Below are 25,465 nucleotides of genomic sequence, written 5' to 3'. Positions count from 1 at the left end.
TAGTAAGTGACGTCGGTCAAATGACTTACCTTTGAACATTATCTCTGAATAATGAGTAGTTAGCTCTGAAAACCCCGTATATTTCTCTCCATTAGTATTTATCTCAGAACAATGCTCATCTCTGAAATTATCTCTGAATGTGAGTTGTCTCCTCCATAGAATGGGGTAGCAATCGCTGTTTCATGGGGTTGTTATGCAAATTGGATCCAGTTTCATTTGTAAAGTGACAGTGTCCACCAGCATGAACCCCCATCCCTTCCTGCTCCCCCCAAACACATGCTTCTTCCTCCTTGGAAAAGCTACAAAGACCAAGTTGGCATGTTACTTCATGATCCTAAGAGACTTAGAAAGAGGCAAGGTGGGAGGAAAAGAGAAAACATGACTCTCATTCAAATGGAAGAATGGCCACATGTTAAAGGTCTTATTTAGCATCTTGATCCAATTCAGGAATCAGACCGATTTTATAACACTAGTTCAATAAAGAAGTCAAGAAGCAAAAATTTGGGATGCTGGGGTGGCTCAGTTAGTTAAGCATCTGCCTTCAGCTCAGGTCATGATCTCAGGGTCCTGGGATCAAGCCCCACATTGAGCTCTGGCTCAGTGGAGTGTCTGCCTCTCCCTCTGCCCCTCCCCCTGCTTGTGCTCTCTCTCTCTCTCTCTCTCTCAAATAAATAAATAAAATCTTTTTTTAAAAAAAGCAAAAATTTATATGGAGTAAAGGAAATGTTGAAATGAATTGAAAGGAGGCAAAACTGTTTTTTTCCATAATTTGGGGAGGCGAGCCAGGTAGGATTCCCCTAGACAGACAGAATTCACATGAAAACCACTTATCTACAGTCACAGAGTTGTAAAATAGCTCAGAATCAGAAGGGGAAAACATCGGAATCAAATAAGGCAGAAGAGTGTGCATAGTTTTCCATTGGGAAACTCTTTTCTACCGCTGCACGGGGTAGAATGTGGCTATGATGTGCTCCTTTATTACTTCCTACTTTCTGCAGTTAGATCATACAGCTACTCTCCTGCTTTCACCCAAGTCTTTTGTGAAATTACCAAAAACCAAGGACCTGGGTCCTAGGACAAAGCAATGTGCTCTTAGCCGTTTGCCAGGAACCAATGCATCGCTATAGAGAAAGTGCCAGCAGCGCGAGCACAGCCGCTCCTGGCCCCACAGCTGACCTCCCACCCCCAGACTGCAGCCGGGGCAGGTGGGCTGCATGTGAGGGTGCCCGGAGGGAGACTGACCAGTTTGGTGGTCTCCTAGTCAATTTTCCATCCAGCAGGCTGCTCAGGTAAAGCTCTCTGCCCAGGAGAACCCACCACTAACCTCCATTTTAAGCCCTGGCAGTCTGCTGACTAATACAACACAAATTTTTTTTTTAAGATTTTAATTATTTATTTGACAGAGAGAGAGATCACAAGTAGGCAGGGAGGCAGGCAGAAAGGGGGGGGGGGAGAAGCAGGCTCCCCGCTGAGCAGAGAGCCTGATGCGGGGCTCGATCCCAGGACCCTGGGATCATGACCTGAGCTGAAGGTGGAGGCTTAACCCACTGAGCCACCCAGACGCCTCAACAAATTCTTTCCCCCACAACTTCTCCAATTGTTGAGACTCCCAAAAGGCCATGCACCCCAGTTTGGGACCCTCCCACCTCCACTCCTGAGTTCAGGAGAACATTGGTCCTAATGTGGTTCCCTCATGTTGCCGGTGGGTGGGCACTTGGTCTACAGTTGCCATCGGCAGATAGTACCTTGCCCATCACTCTGGGTTAGTAGGTTAGTAATTAACTGCACAAGGGAAGTGACCCGGAATCATGATTTATATTGATTGAACTACCTGGCTTCTGTGTTGAAAGTGAATTAGCAAGTGGGTCCAGCTCCATTCAGCCTTTCTCTGCTCCAATGGACTTCCTACTTAGCAGGGCTGGGACCAGGGTAAGGCAAGGGAGGCATTTGTTCTTACTGCAAAATTTAAGGACTACCAGGTGCCAAAAAAAAAAAAAAATCCATTATTAAGGTACATGATATTTTAATATAACACATTTTTAAAAAATCAAAATCAATGCAAAAAGCCATGATAAACAAAATATGAAAACTGTAAGTGAAAAGAAGATCCAACCCTGTACATGCAGGACCCCTAAGATGAGTCCTGGTCCAACGTAGCCCAGGCAAAGGCAAATCAGGCCCCTTAGCGTTTATGAATCCAGGCTCTTGCAGGTTTATGTACATTTTCATAATAGCAACTGTACATTTAAGATTTGCATTTCAGGGACACCTGGGTGGCTCAGTGGGTTAAAGCATCTGCCTTCGGCTCAGGTCGTGATCCCGGGGTCCTGGGATCAAGCCCCACATCGGGCTCTCTGCTCAGCGGGGAGCCTGCTTCTTTCTCTCTCTCTGCCTGCCTTTCTGCCTACCTGTGATCTCTGTCTGTCAAATAAATAAATTAATTAATAAATTTAAAAAAAAAGATTTGCATTTCATCAAAAGTAAATTTTACACTAAAGGAAAAAAACTAAGCAGCTATCGAATTCCGATTAATTAAATATTTCAGAGCAGGTGTACTGATGTTCGCAATTTACTTTATCCAAAAAAAAAAAAAATTTGGGTGGGTTATGGACTAGCAGAGAGAAGGGTAGAGGGATAGATATTGATAAAGTATAGTAAAATGTTAATTGTAGAATCTAGGGGGTAAGCATATAGGTGTTCACTATAAAATTCTTTCAACTTTGCTGTATGTTTCAAAATTTTCAAAAAGTTTTAGAAATTTTAAATATTGGGTGGGGTGGGTGCCTGGGTGGCTCAGTTGTTACACATCTGCCTTTGGCTCAGGTCATGACCCCAGGATGCTGGGATTGAGCCCCACACTGGGCTCCCTGCTCAGTGGAAAGCCTGCTTCTATCTCTCTCACTCCCCCTGCTTGTATTCCCTCTCTCACTGTCTCTCTCTCTCTCTCTGTCAAGTAAATAAATTAAGTCTTTAAAAATAAATAAATATTGGTGTGGGGGGGAAGTAATCCAGTCTGCTGCAATAAATGTATGATCACCAGCTCCCAAGTTAGGGATCTTGGACTTGTTGCTTTCCTTGTCCTTTAGTGAGTAGGAAATGTTAAGGTTTTGACTCTAAGTGAACCATATTTGCTGTCCTCAATGACATGTGTTAGATCACACCCAGTGCTGTCTGGCAAAAGTCCCATGTCTTTGTAAAAACAACTAACTACTTTTATTTTTTTCCAAAGCTCTGATAGCACCTACTGTGTAACAATTCAACAAAAAGTAAATTTCTGCTTTCAAGACCATTTACTCTATGTCATGCCCTCAGCACTGCTTAACACTTTGTCAATATTTAATGATTGCTTGCTATTGAAGAGTGGCAGAATAAGCCATGCCAAAATATGCTGCTTTGGCATAAGGATCCTTTCGAACTGAAGATGACAGAGAAGAAACAGGTACTAAAAAAGCTCTCTGCCTTTTCTTATTTGCCTAATAGCAGGACATAAACTTATAAAGGTGTCACTCCTCCCTTCTTACCAGGAAGGACAAAGGTTAATCTCTAAGACAACTTTAAACCCTTATCAATGGAGAAGGTGTCAACTGAAATCTGCATAAAAAATCTCATTCATCTTTATTTTGCTTTTCCTGGGCACCTCCCCATAACTGTCCTTCCTACACCTTTCTTTCTTTTTATCTTTAGCTGAAGATAGTGTTTAAGCCTGAGTTCTAAGCCACCTCTGGGAGTTATTCATTTTTCCCCACATCTCTCTCAGGTATACAGGAGGTTTACATGTTAGCAAACTTCTATTTTTCTCTTCCACGTATTGCCACACATATGTCTTGAAGTTTGGGGTTTGAGCCCAGAAATCTGAAAACCAAGATAGAAAGACATATTTGTTAATAGAAGCAAAGGATGGCCTGGGCAATTTTCTAAATAACCACACTATTTAGCAACTGTTTTGTTTGTTTTCCTAATTAAAGCATTATTGAGATATACTTCACATACTATAAGTTTTGTCCACTCAAAGTTTACAATTCAATGTAAATTCAGTGTGTTCACATAGTTGTGCAACCATCACCACATCAATTTTAGAACATTGTCATCATCCCACAAAGACAGACCGTGGCCTATAGCCAGCACCTCCCAAATCCTGTATCTGCAATCCCTCAACTGAGGCAACTATCATTTACTCTCTGTCAATATAGATTTGCCTGTTGCAGAAATTTTGTGTAAATGGAAGTATACCATAGGTCCCCTTTCATGACTGACTTCTTTCACTTGGCATATGGTTTTCAAGGTTTATCCATATTGTAGCATGTGTCAGTATATATGTCTATAATACATCTCATTTATCCATTTAACAACTAATAGGTATTGGATTGTTTCCACCTTTTGACTATTATGTATATGCTGCAGTGAACATGCATTTAGAAGCTTTAGAACATGTAGATATGTGTTTTCATTCATCTTGGGTATGTATCTAGGATTGGAATCATTGGGTCATCTATCAGGTTGATGTTGAACCTTTTCAGGCACTGCCAGACTGTTTTCCACAGTGAAATTTTGAAATTCCTACCAAGGTATGTGTATTGCAATTTTTCACATCCTTGCCACCACTAGTTATTATGTGTCTTTTTTATGATAGCTATCCTTTAGCAGCCAAACATGCCAAATTAAGAAGGTCGGGGTGGAACGGACATTTACATTAGGCTCATCATGTACTGAACCCATGGTGGAGAGTGAATTAATTTGTGTTTCCTCAGAATTAGACACTGAGACAAGGATTCCAGGGCAAGTAGATTATTTTGGAGGTAAAGAAAACACTGTAAGCAGAGTAGGGAAGTGAGACCAGAAGGCAGAGCAATGAGTGTGTGGTCAGCAATCAAGCCAGGAACTACCACGGACAAGGAGAGCTTGGGCCCCCCACAGAAACTCTGAGTCAGTACAGAGCACATAACTTTCAGGTCTCCTGAGAGATCAGAGACCTGGGGTATTTATACCTCTTCTCCTCTCAGCCATTGGTTGAGACTGCTCTTGGAGGAGGGGGCATTAATTCCCCACCCCTGCCATTAAGAGAGCCAGAGACAGCCCATCACTAAAACAGAAGAAAGGGAGGTTCTGGCAGTTTGAAGTTGGGCTGGTATGCCTGAAAGAGTTTGAACAAGGAGGTATAGGCAGGTCACTGAACAACTACCCTACAGGGGGTATGAAATGGTACCTTAAGTCTCATCAAGGCAAGTTTGGAACACCTGGCAGAATGGAATACATTACTGTGTCAAGTGATGATCTGAACTTGTGGTCAGAAAGACAAAAACAGTGCAGAGAGATGGCCACATATCAAATGAGCCCATTTACAAGAGATGCCCAGAAAAGGCAAATCCCTAGAAAGCAAAGGCAGATTTATGTTCACCTGGGACTGGAGGGTGGAACCAGGGAGTGACAGCAAATGGACTCAAGGTTCTTTTGCACTGATGGAAGTGTTCTCAAATTGGACTGTGGTGATGTCTGCACAACTCTGTAAATGTAGTAAAAATCACCGAACCATATAGTCAAAGCAAATGAATTTTATGACATGTAAATTATACTTCAATAAAGCTGTTTTTTAAAAATGCCACAAGAGACTTAACACTGCCTGCAGGGAGAAGGATTCAGAGCCTGCCCTCATCCTTTGTCTATCTGCTTACAAGGCCCCTTGCTGCTCCTGAATCAGAATCCAGGTGGTGCTGGGCAAAACAACTTTGCTGTTAGAAATCCATCAGACATGGAAGGCTATACACTGGACAAGTCACCGAATCTCCCCAGGCTGCACTGTCCTCATGTGGGAGGTGTTGGGTGTTCTCCAAAGATCACAGGAGTACCTAACAACTCAAAAGCTAATATTATTACGTTCATTCCATGGTGCCATTAGGGATGATTTCTTGGCACTCTGATGCATAAATACGGTAATGGGATAGTCATCCAAACAAAAGTGATTGGAAAAGCATCCTAGCCCCAGGACACTTTATAAAATGGATGGGACTTTTAGAATGAATAATGTAACAGTGTTAATGAGGAGAGTACAGCACAGGGCACAAGGAAAAACGCATCGGGGAAGAAAATGGCAGTGCCTGGCTTTCTGGGTGTGAGGCATTTAATGATTCATATGGTTGCTAGAAAATCTGGCTCCAGGAAACCTCTACCTCAGCTTGATGGAGAATGAAAGGAATCTCCATTAGTTACTTCAGCTCTTATTCAGTCCTGATGACAAAAGAAAATTGAAACCACTGAAGTGTGCCTTATATACCCAAGAATATTGATTTGATTGGAGCAGGTAATAAACTTGGCGGCAGTACCACATGGGATTGGTTGAATTAAGGCACATAGTCATGGGGTTTAGTCAAACTCTCTTTCAAAAACCAATCCAGAAACTTCTCTTGTGTTAGACACCTTTTAGTAGCTCAATATTCTGTCTGTCACAATTTCCCCCTCAATCCTTTTGTAATCAATTGTGGTTATTCTAAGTATTTTGAGGTTGAACTTTATTAGTTGCTAACAAAATTAAGTCAACTGCTTAAAGCTATTTGGAAGTTGGTTCCATAAAATGTTACCTTATGGGTGTCTATTTTCAGAATGTTTAACGAAATGAGAGAATCTTGTGTATGATCTATCTTTCAAATGATTTTGCCCCTAAAAAGTATGACACTACTGGTGAGTTTTATTATCTTTTCAGAGGATAGTACTTTTTTTCCCCTGAATTTTACAAATATTCTAAAACAAATTGGTATTGCTTTACTTGAATCTTAGGAATTTTGACTTAATTATGCCAAATAATACATGAATATATTCTGTTCATAAAAGATTCAAACAACCCAAAAGTATGTGGAGTAAAAAATGAAGTCCTACCCCACTGCTGTCACCACCAACTCCAATTGTCTTTTTGCTAGAGCTTTAGCAACAATCACAGTTTGATGTGCTCCCCACCGATCCTTTATTTCTACTTCTATGTCATTTTCATGATATTACATGTTTTGGCTAAATGTTTTGACTTGTCTTTTGTGCTAACAAAAGTCTGGGTGTTCTATTAATATATATATTTATACATATTTTATATGTACTTATAAATTTGTATTTATATATATTTATTTATTTTTCTGAGCACCAAGCATCATACTGGTTTCTCCTTTGACTCTGCAAGCTATGCCATGTGCTTTGAATATACCCATATTTACTTTAGTTCACCAAGGTTGGGTTCTATGGCTTATACTCATAGAAGCCAAAACAAATACCTCTGAGCATGTTGATGCAAGATACAGAGTCTTCAGTGAGTCAAGAGAAGGCAAGAGAAGCTCCCATTCTTCACAGGGAAGTTAGAGTTTCCTACAAAGTGGTTAGAAACTCCCTGGCTATGCAGATGCCCCTGTGTCTTAGAATTCTGTCCGTGGATCTTCTGTGACTGGAGCTGTAGGGGACTTGAGGAAGAATGTCATGTCTTGGCTACTCCTTGAGGCCTTTAGTAGAATTTGACCCAAAAGACGCAAGCTTTGACATGCAAGAGAGCCCTAGAGGGCAAGGAAAATCGGGTGTCTATGCCTGTTTCTCAGAAACCAAATCCATTGGTTCTATGTCAGGATTTCAGGACCATCCCCGTGACTGATCACTAGAGGACCGAAGGAACAGAGCAAGGATCCCTAGAATGTGGGCTCCCTGGGACAGGGACTTCGTCTTTTTCACTGGCATATTGTCAACCCTAGGACAGTGGCAGGCACCTGGTAAGCACTTAGTGTTTGTTGAATGAATGACTCAGTATTCCTAGTCTGAACATTTGATGAGGTGCAAACTGGATGAGGGGACACCGTGGGTTTATCAGTTATATCACCAAGGAAACCGGGGACCTTGGGAATGATGGAATTTGGATGGGCTTGGCTCCTTGCCCTCATCCTCAGTCCCAGTGGTGGGCACAGAACCCAGGGCTGGGCAACACACTGAGCGATTGGTAGAGATGGAAACATGACCATGCCAAGTCAGCTTGGTTTTCCCGAGCTAGACTGAGCTACAGTATGGATCGGTTACAGTGCCAGAGTCCTCAGGAAGTTGGTTTGAGAAATGAACTGTCAAGCTGCTCATGGGAATAGGGAGAGGACCGTCTCCGTGACTGCAGGATCCTGCTCTTCTGAGCTCTAGTATTTTTCTTTGCCTTTTTCTGCTGGAGAAGTCCCCTTGACCTTCAGCTCATTCCTTAAATTCTCTCTCTCTTTCTCTCTCTATCTCTTCCCCCCTCATCCGCTGCCATCTCTCCATCCTTCCCTTCCTTTGGATAACACTCAAATTTCTGTGACCCTAAATTCTCTTTTCTCCAAAGAAAGGTATACGGAAAGCACAGAGGTCATTCCTAGGAGGAGATCATTAATGACGGAGATCAGGAAAGTTTCCTGATAAGGTGGTAACTTGGCTTTAAAGATAAGCAGGAACTGGCTTGGGAGGAAAGGGGGTCGAGCAGAGGGCACCACGCAAATGCGTTCCAGACAGAAGTGACAACATACGCGAAGGTAGGGAGATATAGATCTGGAGAAATAAAGTTGTAATTGTAAAGTTTAATCCTTCATTTTTTAAAAGTTTCATTTATGTAACTAATCTCTGTACCCAATGTGGGGCTTGAACTCATGACCCTGAGATCAAGAGTCACATGCTCCTCGGACTGAGCCAGCCAGGCTCCCCTCATCCTTCATTTTTAATGGACAACAGATCAAATAGACACAAATCACTGAAGAAACAAAGGCTCTAAACAACATAGCTAATAAGATAAATTAATCAGTCCTACAGGAACTGTAGGCCACAAGAAGTTATAGCATTTCCTTTCCCCGAAATTTTGTTCGAGAAGGTTTAAAGCTGGAGGGAAGTGGGAGGAGCTGTCCTTCCCCGCCGGGATGCTTGGTCTGGTGCTAGAGAGCATGCATCCGAGCACAGGTGTGGCTAAACACAGTGCTGCTTGGCGGGTAGGGGGGTCAATTTTTTTTGGAGATTCTCAGGGGAGTAAAACTATTTTTATAATTGAGCCACCTTGACTGGTTCTGAAGCAGAATGTGAACTTCTCATTATTTTTTAAGGTGATACTGAAACCTTTACAGATGATTCTCAGAACCTTAGAGTATGTCTTTGTAGACTTTGAGCCACTGCATTAACAGTATTTTCCAGTCAGTCACTCCCTTTACCAGTAATGGTCCCTTCTTGGCTGCTCTGTGACTTGCAGTGACCTCCCCGTGGCAGGGGTATGATTTCCCTGCCTCACCGATGGCCAGCGCGGCCCTATGGCTCGCCTTGGCAAATGGACTTGAGCAGAAGTGACAAACGCCGCATCCAAACAGAAGCTCTCAGAGACCTTGGAGGCTCAGCGACTTGTGTCTTCCTTCTGCCCCGGGGAAATGGCGTGTTCCCCACAGGGGCTGCTCCTTCAGACTGGATTCTGGAGTGGAGAAGACATACGGAAGAGAGCGGTTAGCAATATACAGCCGAGGTGTGACATGAGTGGAGAAGCGAATCTTTGCTCTCGGAAGCCACTGAGACTTGGGGGTGTGGGAACCAACTCAGAAGCCCAGAGCAGGTATAATTATTATAAGAAACTAACAACGTTATTATAAGATCGTTAGAAGAAGCTAAACCAGAAGTGGCAACTTCTGGGAAATAGGGCTGCTATCGGCTTGCCTTTAGGGCAGATCTCTTCCAGGAATGGAGAACAGAAATAAAACCTATCCCAGGTCCCTTCTGCAGGGGAGATCTCTGGCTCTGAAGGAAACAGACCCCTCATTGCTCTGTAGACAACCACTATCACGGATTTTCTGATCTCCTCTTTCTTCCCCCCAAAATCCACTTACCTTTCCCAAAAGTCATTTGCTTTTCTGTAAGTGCATTTCTCTTCCGCTCTTTCACCTAGTGAGGTGGTATATAAGCCTGAATTCGGACCGTCCCTTTGTGTTACTGCCATGTCCTCACGTGCGTGTGTGTGTTACATGTGCAAATAAACTGGAGTTTTCCTCCGTTAACCTGGCTTTTGTCAGTTTAGTTCACAGACTTTGGGTGCAGAACACAGAGGAAAAGGTTTTCTTCCTCTAGAGGAGCCATTTTTTACTGCAGCAAAGCTGATTAACGCAGAGACAGGCAGGCCTTAGTTTCTGATTGTGTCTGTAACCATTTGCTTGCTGGATGAAGCTTATGTTCTTTTTTTTTTTTTTTTTTGGATTTTGTTCATTTATTTGTCAGAGAGAGAGAGCACAAGCAGGGGGAGGAGAGTCAGAGGGAGAAGCAGGCTCCCTGCTGAGCAAGGAGCCCAACTCAGAACTCGATCCTAGGACCCTGGGAGCAAGACCTGAGCTGAAGGCAGACATTTAACTGACTGAGCCACCAGGCATCCCAAAGCTTACACTCTGAAATTCAGATTCTTGGTCAAATGCTCCTTTGAAGTCTCATAAATTGAGAGTAGTTAATGATTTTGTCTTTCTTGTAAAAAAAAAAAAATAGGGTAAAGAAATTGTGACTATTGTACACTGGTATTAAGTCACAGTTACATATCTTATTTAGAAGATAAATTTTACACATTGCAATTAGAAAAGAGATTGGAGGGGCACCTGGGTGGCTCAGTTGGTTAAGCGACTGCCTTTGGCTCAGGTCATGATCCTGGAGTCCCAGGATAGAGTCCCGCATTGGGCTCCCCGACCAGCGGGGAGTCTGCTTCTCCCTCTGACCCTTCCCCCTCTTGTGCTCTCTCTCTCTTTCAGATAAATAAATAAAATTTAAAAAAATAAAAAAAGAAAAGAGATTGGATAATATTTGCTAAATTCCTCTGAGAAATCTGTCTAAAAATTATTCTTCCTCACTGCTTTAATGTTCCTATGAAAGAATAAAGAAGGAAGTATCCATTAAATGTGCCTGAAATCCCCATTTAGAATGATGACTGGGGTCACACGGCTCATCATTACTGCACAAGGAGAAGTCATCAAAGGGAGCTGAGGTCCTTGCCTTCCCGTAGCTGGCATTCTGCCCTCCCAAAGAGCTTGGCTGTGGGTCCCATACAGCACTTCTGTATTTGCCCCTAAGATCAAATAGAGTTCCAGAAATGCTCAGACATTTGGAAAATTCATCTCCAAGGAACAGGCTGAAGAATCATGTCAATATTCCCAGATTTTGTTAAGCAATGGAGAGTCAATATGAGACATAATATACTCCTTCATTTGGATGGTTAGTAATTTATGAAACAAGAGAGACCACTAGTTGGTGACTGATGAAGCTAGGTGATGCATACATGGAAATTTCTTGTACTTTCTCCCAATCCATGTGTAATTTGAGTTTTTTCATAAATAAAAAGTTTAGAGAGAAAGAGAGAGGATCAAAATAGGCTTATTCCAGAGAAGGGTGTCAACTGAGCAAATTTACTTTCTGAGCCTTATTTCCTTTATCTATGATATGGGATTAATAATACCTCTCTCATAGAACAGTGTCTTAGTAAGGGTTTCCAAGGATAACATCCTTATGCCCACAAAACAGATACCTGTTTGTGATGAGCTGTTTTTCCTCTGGTTACTAGAGTATCCTCAAATTATTTGAAGTCTCTAGGTAGGAGGTTTGCTGTTACGACTTGATTATAATAAAGCTTTTAGATTTGGCAGTAATACTTTTTTTTTAAGATTTTATTTATTTATTTGGCAGAGAGAGAAATCACAAGTAGACAGAGAGGCAGGCAGAGAGAGAGGGAGAAGCAAAGCAGGCTCCCCGCTGAGCAGAGCGCCTGATGCGGGGCTCGATGCCAGGACCCTGAGACCATGACCTGAGCCGAAGGCAGAGGCTCAATCCACTGAGCCACCCAGGCGCCCCAGTACTTTTTAAAATATAAATATGTGATTAGCTTTTAGCTGAATGGTTTAAGGATCTGGTTGCATATTTTTTCTGGGCAGCCTCTAATTGCCTGCCTATTCTCTATGGATTCATAATGCCAGCCAGAGTGCCTCATGGACCACTCCTCAGAAGACCCAGGGCTCCTCCCAGCTGACCCTTAAGGGGGAACACCCAAAGTCCATCTCAGCAGGACACCCCAAGAGCATCTGTGTTGCTACTGGAACCTGACAACGTTCACTGTTGACTGCAACGTTCCTCCACGAACCAGAGAAGGACAGAAGCAGGTCTCCTGAAGAAATGGTCTCTCTCCATTCTCAACGCGCACTGATGGTTAGAAGATGTAACCTTTATCGCCCTCTTCGGCTCCAGATGAATTTTACCCCTTCTTTCCCACTGCATCTTAGAAGGATGAGAGGCACTGTGGAGGAAAAATAACCTGATCCTAATTTCACTTTAGAACTAGAAATGTATTTCTTAGTGTGGACAAAGGCAGATAAATTGGTAGAGAAGTTGATGCCATTCTCAATCAATATGAGTCTTCTTTCTCATTGAGTTCCCATAGATCTTGTTTAGCATTTAGAATGTTCTGTTGTAGCATTTAGAATACATAGGGTATCATTTATTTTCCCTATTAGACAGTGAGTTCTTCTGAGATAGGATAGATGATCAGCAAATGTTTATTATATGGATGGATGCGTGCGTGGACGGAGGAAGGATGGATATGTGTGTAAATAAATGACTTTATGGGCCAGTGGATGGTTAGAGCCCCACTTTAATCTATGTGGCTATCCCTCTAAGATTCCTGCATGGGATCTGTATTATGGGCTGAATGTTTGTCAAAATCTCAAAACTCATATGTTGAAGCCCTAACCTCCAATTGTGTTTGGAGATGGCACCTTTGGGAGGTAATTGGGTTTAGATTAACTCAGGAAGGCAGGATCCTCATGATGGAATTATCACCCTTATAAGAAGAGGAAGAGATACTGGAGCTCAATCTCACTTTCCATCTGTGTGTGTGTGTGTGTGTGTGTGTGTGTGTGTGTGTGTGTGTGTGTGTGTTGCTTATTAAGAAGAATGAAAGTGTAATCAGGAATGCTACATGATTACAACACCCAACAACCATGGAGTAAGTACCATGCGCCGGGCATTATGACAAAAGCCTTTACAAACGTTATCTCATCTCTGCTCTTTCGGGATAGTTCTTTTTTTAAAAGGTTTTATTTATTTATTTGAGAGAGAGAAAGAGAGTGAGCGTGTGCACTAGTGGAGAGGGACAGAGGGAGAAGGGATCTGAAGCACATGCCACGTTGAGCCCGGAGCCCAGTGCAGGGTTCCCTCTCACAACTTCGAGATCATGACCTGAGCAGAAACCAAGAGTCTGATGCTTAACCCACTGAGCCACCCAGGCGCCCATCTCTCAGGATAGTTCCCTCCCTCTCTCTCTCTCTTTTGATTTTACTTATTTATTTGAGAGAGAGAGTGAGCGAGCACAAGCAGGGGGAGCTGCAGAGGGAGAGAGAAAAGCAGGCTCCCCACTAAACAGGGAGCCTAACCAGGGGCTCAATCCCAGGCCCCTGGGCTCATGACCTGGGCCAAAGGCAGATGCTTAACTGACCGAGCCCCCCAGGTGCCCCCCAGGATAGTTCTTAATCAGGACTCCCATCAGCTGTCACAGTTGCACCAGTTGCTAAAACGTGGAAATACTACAGAACTGGTTGGTAACAAGCACCAGGTTCCTCCCCACATCCACCACTTTGGCCCCAGGAAAGGCATCAGGAGGGGCTGCGCCAGCAACTGCCACCAGCATCCTGCTGGGGGAAAGCAGCTCCCACCCCATTTGTAAACCTCCAGACCCGTGAGAAAATGACCATTGCCGACTCGGTTTCCCGAGGCTGTGTTTACCTGCAGCCATCTGGCACACTCCGTAATGACGGCAGCTGCTTGGTGGACCGGCCTCCACAGGATATAATACCGGTTATTTCATATTTTGAATGTCATTCCTGCCTTTTTTTTTCTTTTCTTTTTCATTTGCACCCACCACAGCAAGATTAAGACAAATCCACCTAGAAGATTTCTTTCAGTCTCCCTAGGGAGTGGATGTTTTTATTTTTACCTGCTCTCCGGGAGACTTCGGTTTTGTACATACCCACAATTATGACACAGTTGTCATCCCAGCCAAGTTCATTTTTGTGTCTTGCTTCTTTTGAGTCACGTTACATCAGAAGCATTTTGCCAAACTGGTCTTCAAAATTCCTGTTGTAATGATTTGTTAGATCCTCCTTTGATTTAAGCCAGATACCTGTCTATAAAAATTATGTGTGGTAGGTGTGGGGAGAAGAGAGAGAGAAAAGAAAGACAATACAGTGTCCTCTCTCCGCATTTATTGGGACCCTCCGCTGCCTGCAGATTTCCACAACAGGTGCCTGAGAGCTAGATGAAGCTTTTGGTTCACAATTCTCCTACTGGGCTCAATTCATAGCCCTGGAGGAGAAATTCCTGTAGAATTTCACAAACAGCTGTAATTACAACTTTGCCAAGATCCCTGGTCCTTCGGTTCTGCATTACTTGTTTTATGGACCTTTTCTTGGGGAACCCAATCCCCATGACACCCCAAAGCTGTTTGTGAAAGCGCTAATACTACAATTAAAGGAGGACAGCTAGAACAAACGGTTGGTTTTGAAAACATAGCCTGTCCATTAAGTTCTAGAAAAAGATCACTAATTTCTCAGAAACATCTCTTGATCTCAGAGTGATTCATTTGTGTGCTTATGAGAACGTTTTTTTTTTTTTTTTTCAAATTGGGCTCTTGGGCACCTGGGTGGCTCAGTGGGTTAAAGCCTCTGCCTTTGGCTCAGGTCATGGTCCCAGGGTCCTGGGATCGAGCCCCGCATCGGGCTCTCTGCTCAGCAGGGAGCCTGCTTCCCTTCCTTTCTCTCTGCCTGCCTCTCTGCCTACTTGTGATCTCTGTCTGTCAAATAAATAAATAAAATCTTTTTAAAAAAATTGGGCTCTTTTCCATACCCTAAATCAATGGTCTCTATACTTTCCCCTGTCTTTTTTTCAAGCTGGCAAAGTAATAAGGAAAAATAAGAGAGGGCTTGATAACACTAGGTATACAAACACTTCTTGTTGCTAAGGCTTTCAAATTCTTTTTTTTATGGAACACAGTATTATCCCATGCTTAGCTTACTGTGGGTAATTTAGCAACAGGATTTACCTAACAGAGCGGTTTTTACTTGATCTAATTTCAGATAATTACCTCTCTTTTCCCATCTTGCTTCCCCAGTACTTCTGCTGGTCCTGGTTTGTCACACACACATTTACCTAGGTTCTCCCGCTTGTAAGGCAGGGGATAGCACAGCTCAATTTCCTTCATCAGATTTCAAGCATGAACTATCAGTAAATGTATAAAATAAAGAATCCCACACCAGCCATAAAAACTTACCCACAAACAGGTGGAGAACGGAAAAAATAAAATAAAACCAAAACGAACAAAATCTGAACCAGAATGCATAAGTCAACAAAAGATTTCATGAAACCAGGCAAACACTAACATTACTGACAGCTGGATATCGAATCTGAGTCATTACCCAAATAGGGCGCCCTGCTTAACGTTCACCAAGTACTGGGGGTTTTCATTCAAAGACTGTTTTCCTGGGACCGGGTTTGCTAATGTCTTAATAAAGTTAGTCCCTGGAAATAAGGAAGGAAGTCAGCTATCTCCTCAGCAACTACTCTCAGTTTCTGGAAAAACACTTTTTTCCCCCTTACAGAATCTTTCATTTTTTTGTTTGAGCGCATTTAAAAATGCTTTACCTTAAATAAAGATGTCTGTTTCCAAATATTCCTTATGGGGAATAGAGGAACAGTGTCTTTCTTCCAGGGCCTTCTCGGTGCCAGGCGTTGAACAGGTGCCTTTTGGGTGTTTCCCACGGAAATTCGGCCAAATCACATAGGGAAAACTGTCCCCAGAGCTGTCCCCAGAGGCTGCACAGCACTGGCTCCCTGAACAGGCAATGTTAAAGCTTCCCTGCTTTTTATCACGTGCTATCACAAAGTTTTTGTGAGGACCAAATTAAGAAGGGTAGTTGAGTTGGGGGGGGGTGCAGAGTAGGAGGAGGGCTGGGGGGTGCAGAAGGCTACCTTCTACTTTATTTTTTTTTAACATTTATTTATATATTCGAGAGAGAGAGAGCATGGTGGGGGGGCAGAGGGAGAGAGAAACCCAAGCAAACTCCCCGCCCAGCGCCGCACTCGCCCCTGCACAGGCTCAATCTCACTACCCAGAGATCAGACCCCAGTGGAAACTCAGAGTCGGTCGCAGGACAGACTCAGCCACGGAGGTGCCCCCACTACCTTCTGCTTTAGACGTTTTTAACATCATGCGTTAGATCTGAAGCAATCCACTCTTCAGTAATAACTTTTCCTTTACACGTAGTGTGCTAAAGTGGTTCGAGTCTGGAACATATTGTATTAAGTAGAACGGTAGAATTCACTGCACGTTCAATGATTCATCTCAAACCTAATGAAAAAATACTGAAAATTTTTGAAAAAATTTTTTGAAAATACTGAAAAAATACTGAAAAATTTTCATCTGAAAAATCCCTTTTTTAATCCATTGATTTATTTTTAGAGCAGTTTTAGGGTGACAGAAAAAATGAACCACAAGTACCCAGCGTCCTTGCACACCCCCCACCTCCCCATACACCCTTTCCCTGTTAGGAACACCCTGTATCGGTGTGGTCCATTTCTTACCATGGATGAGCCAGCATTGATACATTATGATTAGCTGAAGTCTGTAGCTTACATTAGTTCCATTCTTGGTATTACACACTCTGTGGGTTTTAATAAATGTATGACAGGTTCCTCCCATGATGGTATCATACAGAATTGTTTCACTGCCCCAAAAGTCCCCTGCCCTCCACCTGTTGACCCCTCTCTCCCTCCCCACCAAAGACAGACATGGGAACCACTGCCAATAATTCTGTCTCAACCCTCACCAGGCTCCTCTGAGCTCTTTCTTGACTATGAAGACTGGAACAAACACTAATGTAGTCGCTAATGGCTCGGGACAGCATCCCAAGATTCACCCTAGCCCCCCTTAAAGTACTTGCCTGAGAAAACTCAAGGCTCCCCAAAGAATTGACTGTTTCAGGCAACATCTGAAGATAGGGCCCCTGGCCCCTGTCCTCTGTGGGAGGGTAGGAGCCTACCTTCCACAAACTCCAGTTAGCAAACCCAGATGGGTTTTATATGGATCAACTCCCCCATTCTCGTTTTTTGTAATTTTTCACTTCGTACTCTCCCTTCCCTCACCCTCCTTCTCTCCCTAAAATGCCAGCCACCTCTGTATAGATTCAGGTTGCGTTCAGTCCACTCTAGTTTCACTTCCCCGTTGCAATTGTTCGAAATCTGTCCTTACCACTGGAGCTAGTGCCCAGCCTTGTTTATCTTTGATACGGCTGATCTTTTTACTGTCTTTATAGTTTTGCTTTTTCTAGAATGTCCTGTAGTTGGAATCATACAGGATGGAGACTTTTTAGATTGGCTTCTTTCACTTAGCCGTGTTTGGGTTTCCTCCATGTCTTTTCATGGCTTGATGGCTCATTTCTTTTTATCATTACATAGTCTGAATGTATGACAGTTTATTTCTCTGTTCACCTATTGTAGGACATTCTGGCTATTTCTAAGTTTTGACAACTCAGAATAAAGCTACTATCAACATCTGCATGCAGGTGTTTGTGTGGGCAAAAGTTTTCTGCAAATGTGGTGTTTGGTTTGGTTTTCTACCCCGTATACAGTCTTAAGTCATCTGCAAACTTTCAGAACAAGGACCCTTAATGAACTGGAGAATGTAACATACACGATGCCCAATTAACTTGGCTATTCTCCTCTGCATTTGACTTTAGAGAGAATAAATATATAAGGAAACAAGCTATTAGAAACTTGTTTTATAAAAACCCCACAGCTTGTATGTTAATCCTGGGATTATTGCCGGTTATACTTGCCATTATATCTGGATCTGTATCTACATCTATTTAATGGGCCTTCTAACTATACTGTCCAGTTTTGAGAAAACCTTGAATGCTTACCTTGACCACAAAGCTCTGCTAAAGAGCTCCCTACATTATGCCATGCTTGGTACCACGCGGTGTCACAGCACACTGGGACCCTGGCCACACTGATTAGACCATTATGAAGGGCCTGGTCCAACAGCAGGAGGTAGCTTTGGAGGTGGCCTTGACTCAGCAGGGACAAGGTAATGGGTATCTTTTGTTTGGCCTACCAAAAAATACTCCCTTCTTCTGAAAAAACGTGGCTTCAGACCATGTGGCTCATATTTAGCAAGAATTGTGACCACAGCAATTAGTCTTGGGGGGGTTCCCAAAACCATGTTGGACCAATCACAAGCTTTGTCCTGAAATATTTTAATTTGGAACTGTGAGTCTAAGACATTTTCTCTCTGAAGATAGAAACGCAGATCTCTGGAGACGTCCATCATCATGTTCCCTGCCCTGTGCCAGTAAACTCTGCGAAAGAGAAGTAGAGCTGTGACGTAGAAGTAGAGGACAGAGTCAAGGTGGTCTTCCAGACCCCGATTCCCACTGCTCCTGAGACTTCTGTGCTTCCTGTATATGTACAATAATATCCCCTTTTAAACTCTTTTGATCTGGGTTTGTGTTATCAGCTGAATCATGTCCACCCAAAATTCACATGTTGAAGCCCAAAGCCCTGGAACTTCAGAACGTGGCCTTATTTGGAAATAGGGTCCTTGCAGATATAATTAGTTAAGATGACATCATTAGGAGGGGCCCTAATCAAATACAACTGGTGTCCTTATAAAAATTCAGTCTGTGACTGAATTTATAGAGTGAACACCGTGTGAACATGAAGACAGCCAATGACAAGCCAAGGAGAATAGCCTGGAACCAACCCTTTCTTGGCAGGCTTCAGAAAGAACCAACCCTGTTGCCATCTTGATCTAGGACTCCTGGACTCCATAACTACGAGATAATAAATTTCTGTTATTTAAGCAACCTGGTTTGTAGTGCTTTGTAACAGGACCACTGGAAAATTTACAGAGTTTATGACATGTGACCAAGAATTCTGACCATCCTAAGCATCCTCACATGGACGGTGAGGGATAAATCACTTTGGTCTTCTCTTAGGGAATGAAGGTTCAATGAGTTGACCGAGCAGTCACAGCAGGAGCACGATGTGGAGACACTGATAATTATCCACAGGGACAGGGCCCTAACCTAGGGGACAACAGACTCGCAACTTTCGTGTCTTCCGAGTTACTATCAGATGACTTGAGTACTGTTTTAATTTCCTTTGAAGCCAGCTATATTTGATATTGAAACACTTGCACTCACTCTGTACTATCACCTGAGCTACTTTGAATGTGCCCTTGTTCCTTGCAACCTGAAAGATCTTGAATCTGCAAAACCAATACTACATTTTTTTTTAATTTGCCAGTGGCTTTTTTTTTTTTAAGATTTTATTTATTTATTTGACAGAGAGATAGTAAGTAGGCAGAGAGGCAGGCAGAGAGAGAGAGGAGGAAGCAGGCTCCCTGCTGAGCAGAGAGCCCGATGTGGGGCTTGATCCCAGGACTCTGGGATCATGACCCGAGCCGAAGGCAGAGGCTTTAACCCACTGAGCCACCCAGGTGCCCCAATACTACATTTTTTAACTGAAATTTTTATTGAGATAGTGATCGATTCACATGTTAGAAGTAACAGAGAGATCCAATATCTACTCAACCAGGTTCAGTGGTAGTATGTAGCAAAACTAGAGTATAATATCCCCACCAGTATTCGGCATAGGCACAATCCACCCATCTTCTTCAATTTTGTTTTACTTACGCTCCTGTGGGTATTTAGTTCACAATTTTATCACCTATGTGTGTTCATGTATCCACCCACAGTCAAGATTTTGAACAGCAATAGATACTTTTGGCAAAGTTTTCCAGCAGTAACGATAGAAACAAATATAGTTTTTGGTAAAGCCCAGTTTAACATAAAACCCAATAAAACAGATCCATTGTATCCCAGCTGGCCCATTTGCTTCCTATACTTCCTATACTTTCTCTTATAACATTATTAACCTTTTTTATAGTTGTGTGTTATTCCCACTAACTTCCATTCTCCACAAGGGAAAGAACTCTGTCTTGCTTGGTTACCATTGTCTTCCAAACTCCCAGAGGCAGCCACTTTCAACTTTCCTAATTATTTTATCTGGTATTTATGCCCAAATTTCTAAACAATATGTTTGTGATAAATTAGCTCTTTTTTTCTAGTGAGATGATACCAATTGGCTTCTATCATGATCAATCAGTATTATTGTTTCTTATATCATTATAAACATATACACTTCACAACCCTCCCAGGATAACAGTTTGCATTGCTTAAATTAATATATGGACTTTACATTAGGACAATACAAGTTTTCCTTCCTGTTGAACCACATGAGCATTATAATAAATTCCTTTACTACAAAACTGATTGTTCTCAAATTAACAACTAAATTATCTCTCCATCTGCTTAGTTTTCCATGTCCCTATGTTAATTTTTCTTCCAAACTCCATTAGTCATACACATAGAAATCATTTGGGTTTCTTTTTCTTTAACTTTTTATTTTTTTCCAAATTTTTATTAAATTATAGTTAATTAACATGTACTGTAATATTGGTTTCAGGAGTAGAATTCAGTGATTCATCACTTACTTCTAATACCCAGTGCTCACCACAAGTGCCCTCCTTAATGCCCATCACCCATGTAGCCCCTCCCCCACTTAGGTTTCTTCTGCTTTTAAAATTCCTTTGTCCTCTTGTTCCAATCTGGAATGAAAGACGGCTCTTTGTGCTTACTGCACAGTGCTTCCTGGTGTTTTGATTATTCTGAGAAGTCGTTTCCCTGTTAGTCTGTATCACGTGTCCTACTTTCATATCTTTTTTCTTTCCTGGCTTACTCCCTCATTTTATACAGGACACGTTCCAGTAGCTTCTTAAGAAAAGGTACACAAGTGGTAAAAATTTTGAAGCCCTAAATGTCATTGTTTATTTTTGTACTTGATAGTTTAGCTGGGAATGGAATTCTAGAGGTACACATGCCATCTCTGTTTCCTAATCTTTTGCTTCTTGTCAATAATCAAGTACCAAATTTATTTTTCCAAGAGGTATAAATCATTCAAACCACTGTCTATTTCTGGTTTTTGTTCCCCTCAAACTCTTGAAATTCTCATTTCCCCTGGCTTCCATAACTTTGTCCTCTCCTGGTTTGCTATTGCTTGGGCTTTTCCCATTTCTCCTCACCTTTTATCCACGTACCCCTTCAATTTCAGTTTTCCTCACAGTCATGGGCTTCTTTATGATTATGCTAGGCTCCTGGGAGAAATAAGCCAATAGTAGCAAAGGCTGGAAATAAGAGAGGCTTCAAAACATAGAAGTGTTTTTCTCTCTCTTACAAATGAAGTCCAGTGGGAGTGAAACCAGTACCAATATGGCCCTCCAAATGTCCTCAAGGACCCAAGCTTCTGTCTTTCTGCTCTGCAATCCCAGAACTGCTGACAGCGCTCTAGGCATCATGTCTACTTTTCAGGAAGATAAGAGGAAGGACTGAGGGAAGAAAAAGCATATCTGCTGTAGCTTCCTCCTTTTAGGGAGGTTTTGTTTGTTGAGTTCCCATCCAACTTTGGGACTCAGGGCAAATTTAGTCACACGGCCACCCCTAGCTATAAAGAAGCTTAGGAAATAAATCTTCTTACTAGGTATAGTGTCACCTGGATACAGAAGAGAAATCAATTGGTTATTTGCTGGGCAAGTAGTCATCTCTGCCATGGCTAGTATAGCTCATGCCCTTGGCTTTGACTCTGGTCCAGCATCTGTACCCCTTCCTTTGGTGACAACACATCAGTTCTCCCTCCCCCATTGCCTGAAGTCCTGGCAGAACTCCCAGTCAGGATGCCTCTATGTTCTCTTCACCAAAGAGTAAATACCTGACCTAAGATAGGTCAATCACCTCCTCTCTTCCTGTAATTTGACTCTTGAATAGAGTATCAAGAAGACTGGAAATAACAGAAAGAGATTCAAACAACGTCCTCAAAAAATTCTCCATTAGATGCATGAAATAGTTCTGATTTCTATCAGTATTTTCTTTCAAAAATTTTTAAAAGATTTTATTTATTTATTTGACAGACAGAGATCACAGTAGGTGGAGAGATAGGAGGAAGCAGGCTCCCCGCTGAGCAGAGAGCCCGATGCAGGGCTTGATCCCAGGACCCTGGGATCATGACCTGAGCCGAAGGCAGAGACTTTAACCCACTGAGCCACCCAGGCGCCCCTATTTTCTTTCAGTTTTTTGAGCTGCCTCCATCCTTCTGATAAATTCACCCTTTCTTCCTTAAGTTAGAATCAGCTTCTGCTGCTTGCCATCAAAGCATCTTACTTGCTACCACTCTGCCTCTCCCATCTCCACTCTCAAGACCTCTGCATGCACACCTCCAGAAAGCACCATTCATACTGCATTCTATTGAGCTGTGAATGGTGCCCTTGACATGGTATAAGAAATTACCCTATCATGCCAATTCGTTCTCTATCCCACTGCTAGAGTTAGCTTTCTGATGAACATGTAATCTCATTCTGCTTCATTCCTTGGAAACCTCCAATGGCTCCCTAATATAATAAATAATAAAAGCCAAACAGACTTCAACACACTTCGTGATATGGTTCCTATTGGTTTTCTTAGCACTACCATCTACTACATGTTCCCCTCTTTCACAGCATCTTGCACCCAAGCCATATTTCAATACATCCAGTGTTCTTGAACTCCTGTGCCTGGTCCAGTGTGGGAATCTCTTTCCTTTTTCTCCCAGTACCTCAGCGGTCAACATCTTAACCACTGTTGACATTCTACTGTCACTGACTTCCTAGGTCTTCTGGTCAGAATGTATCACCTCATCTTCAATGACCATTATACTTTGTGTCCCTGATTACTATACTTCCCATGTCTTGTCTGTAATTATAGTCTTTTTTTTTTTTTTTTTGAGAAAGAGAGAGTGTGTGTGTGAGCAGGGGAGAGGAACAGAGGGAGAGAGAGATTCTCAAGCAGGCTCCACACCCAGTGCTGAGCCCTACACAAGGCTTGATCTCATGACCCTAACATCACAACCTGAGCAAAAACCAAGTGTCAGACATTTAACCAGCTGAGCCACCCAGGTGCCCCTCCAATTATAGTCTTAATTAGACGTCTCTTTCCTCCTTTTATCATGAGCCCCTAAAAGACATTGACTATCCTATTTGCTTGGTGTACCCCATTGCTTCCCTGTAGAGCTCCTCACTCAATTCATGTTTTCCATTCAACAGAATGGAAACCTTTAAAATTGGACAGAAAGTAGTTCAGGGAACTGGAGAGACTCACTTTGGGGAATTGTAGGGAAGTGATTCTTCTGAGCTGGATTTGTCCTCTTCTGTTAGCCCACCATACACTCTCTCTTTTAAACTCTGTGCCCGCAGCTCCACTGAGGTTCTGAGTGCTTATTCAGCTTTATTATGCCAACACAATCAGCAAGAAAATCTTCATCTTCATGTAAATTTCCTTTAGTTTATTACTAATGAGCACCACGCAAAGAACCTGAAAGAACAAATTAATTAAATGAATAAATCCATTAGGAAAGAACATTTTCTCTACAAACATGTTTTTCTTCAGATACTGAATGACCTATCACCATTTTTGGAATTCTGTTTTTTGAGAGACACTGAGTATACATGTGATTTAAGTAATATCTTGGACAACAATATCTTAAGTTTTTACTAAAGGGAAATGTACAATTGTGTATATATAAAAGAGGGTCACATTAATTATTCTATTACGTATTTTCTTATTAAAACATGTCAGAGTATACACAGAATAAAAAAATAATAGAATTTAAGGGCAATCATCAAGGAGTCTAATTTTTTTTAAGATTTTATTTATTTATTTGACAGAGAGATTACAAGTAAGCAGAGAGGCAGGCAGAGAGAAAGGGAGAAGCAGGCTCCCTGCTGAGCAGAGAGCCCAATGTGGGCTCGATCCCAGGACCCCGAGACCATGACCTGAGTCAAAGGCAGAGGCTTCAACCCACTGAGCCACCCAGGCGCCCCAGGAGTCTAATTTTCTTACTTAGAAATTCTGAATACTTAAAAGAGGGATATATTTAATAGCTGTGGTATTTTATTTTAGTGGCTTATTCCCTCCCTGATAGAACATTTGTCCCTGTAACTTCTGTGAACTTCGATTGCTTTTGACCCAACATGTTGACTCATTTTCTTGTACTGAATCACATACTGTAATTTCCTAATAAAAGGTCATTATGTTATCTGTTATGGGCCCCTTGAAACATCCTCATTCTTGATTCTCCTGCAGAAGAATTCCTTAATGATGGTGAGAAGGAAGAAGGAGGGGAGGGTGAAGGGAGGGAGGAAGAGAAGAGCCTCCTGCTTCCTTTCTGCTGTTAGTGATCACTGAGCCAGATTCAGAAGCGAGTGTCTCAAAAAACTAAACAGTGACTCCACTCTAGCTTTTTCTTATTCTTTTTAAAAATACTTTTTGTAGCTCTCTTCCATGTCTGGTTTAATGGAAAACTCAATTATCTGTTTCTGCATTCAATCTGTTGCAGTATCTGGGGTTTTTGTAATTATTATTGAAGTATAGTTGACACACACTGTTGCATTAGTTTCGGTTGTACAAACAGTGACTCAACCACAGTATAAGTTGTCACACCACGAGCTCGCCACAAACGTAGCTGCCATCTGTCACCATATAACGCTATTACAATAGCATTGACTCTCTTCCCTGTGTTGTTCCCCTTTTGGCTTTTTCTTAAGACTTACTCTTTCATTCAGTCTTCTCTTTCCTGTGGGAGTTATTAATATCATATACAACATCTCTTTTTCCTCTGTGATGTTCCTCCAGGCAGGCCTTGGACCATTCCTCATTATGCCAATCCTCTAAAAGCTCCTCTACTCCCCCGCTCTGATTTTCTGGTCCTAGTAGTCCTGGTTCTCCTCCTCAGACTGTGTCCTCTGTGCCCCAGTCATAGGAACCCTCCAAAAACCTTCCCCAGCTACTCTGGTTACAACCTCCTCTTAGCTCCCCAGTAATGAGTAATTTGTCACCCTGAATTATCACCATTCTTTTGTCTGGCTTCCTCATTGAACAGGAAGGCCCTCAGGAACAGGAACCTTTGAAATCCACCCTCAGTGGGGAGTCGATGGAAGCCGACCTTTCTTTTCATTTTTCATTTCATCACCCAGGAAAATGTTGCCACCTTCCTCTTGAGTGGACACATGGGTTCAGTTAGGCTCTTTCTCAAAAGGCCTTACCTGGCGTCTCATCGCCTGTTAGACGAGCTCTAGACACTCATGTGGTTGCGGATGATTCGGAACTTGTTCCTTCTACCCTCGTCCCCAGCTTGCTCTTCTGTCTCCGTAAGCTGTCCACCATCTGTTCCCCTCTAGATCTCATCTCTTTTCTTCTGTCATGTAGTTACTTTGTTTCTGGGTATTCTTTTTTTTTTTTTAAGATTTTATTTGTTTATTTGAGAGGCAGATGAGAGAGAGAGCATGAGCGGAGGAGTG

Source organism: Martes martes (assembly GCF_963455335.1).
Source record: "Martes martes genome assembly, chromosome: 3".
Taxonomy (NCBI): Eukaryota; Metazoa; Chordata; class Mammalia; order Carnivora; family Mustelidae; genus Martes; species Martes martes.
Note: the sequence above shows the minus strand (reverse complement) of the source record.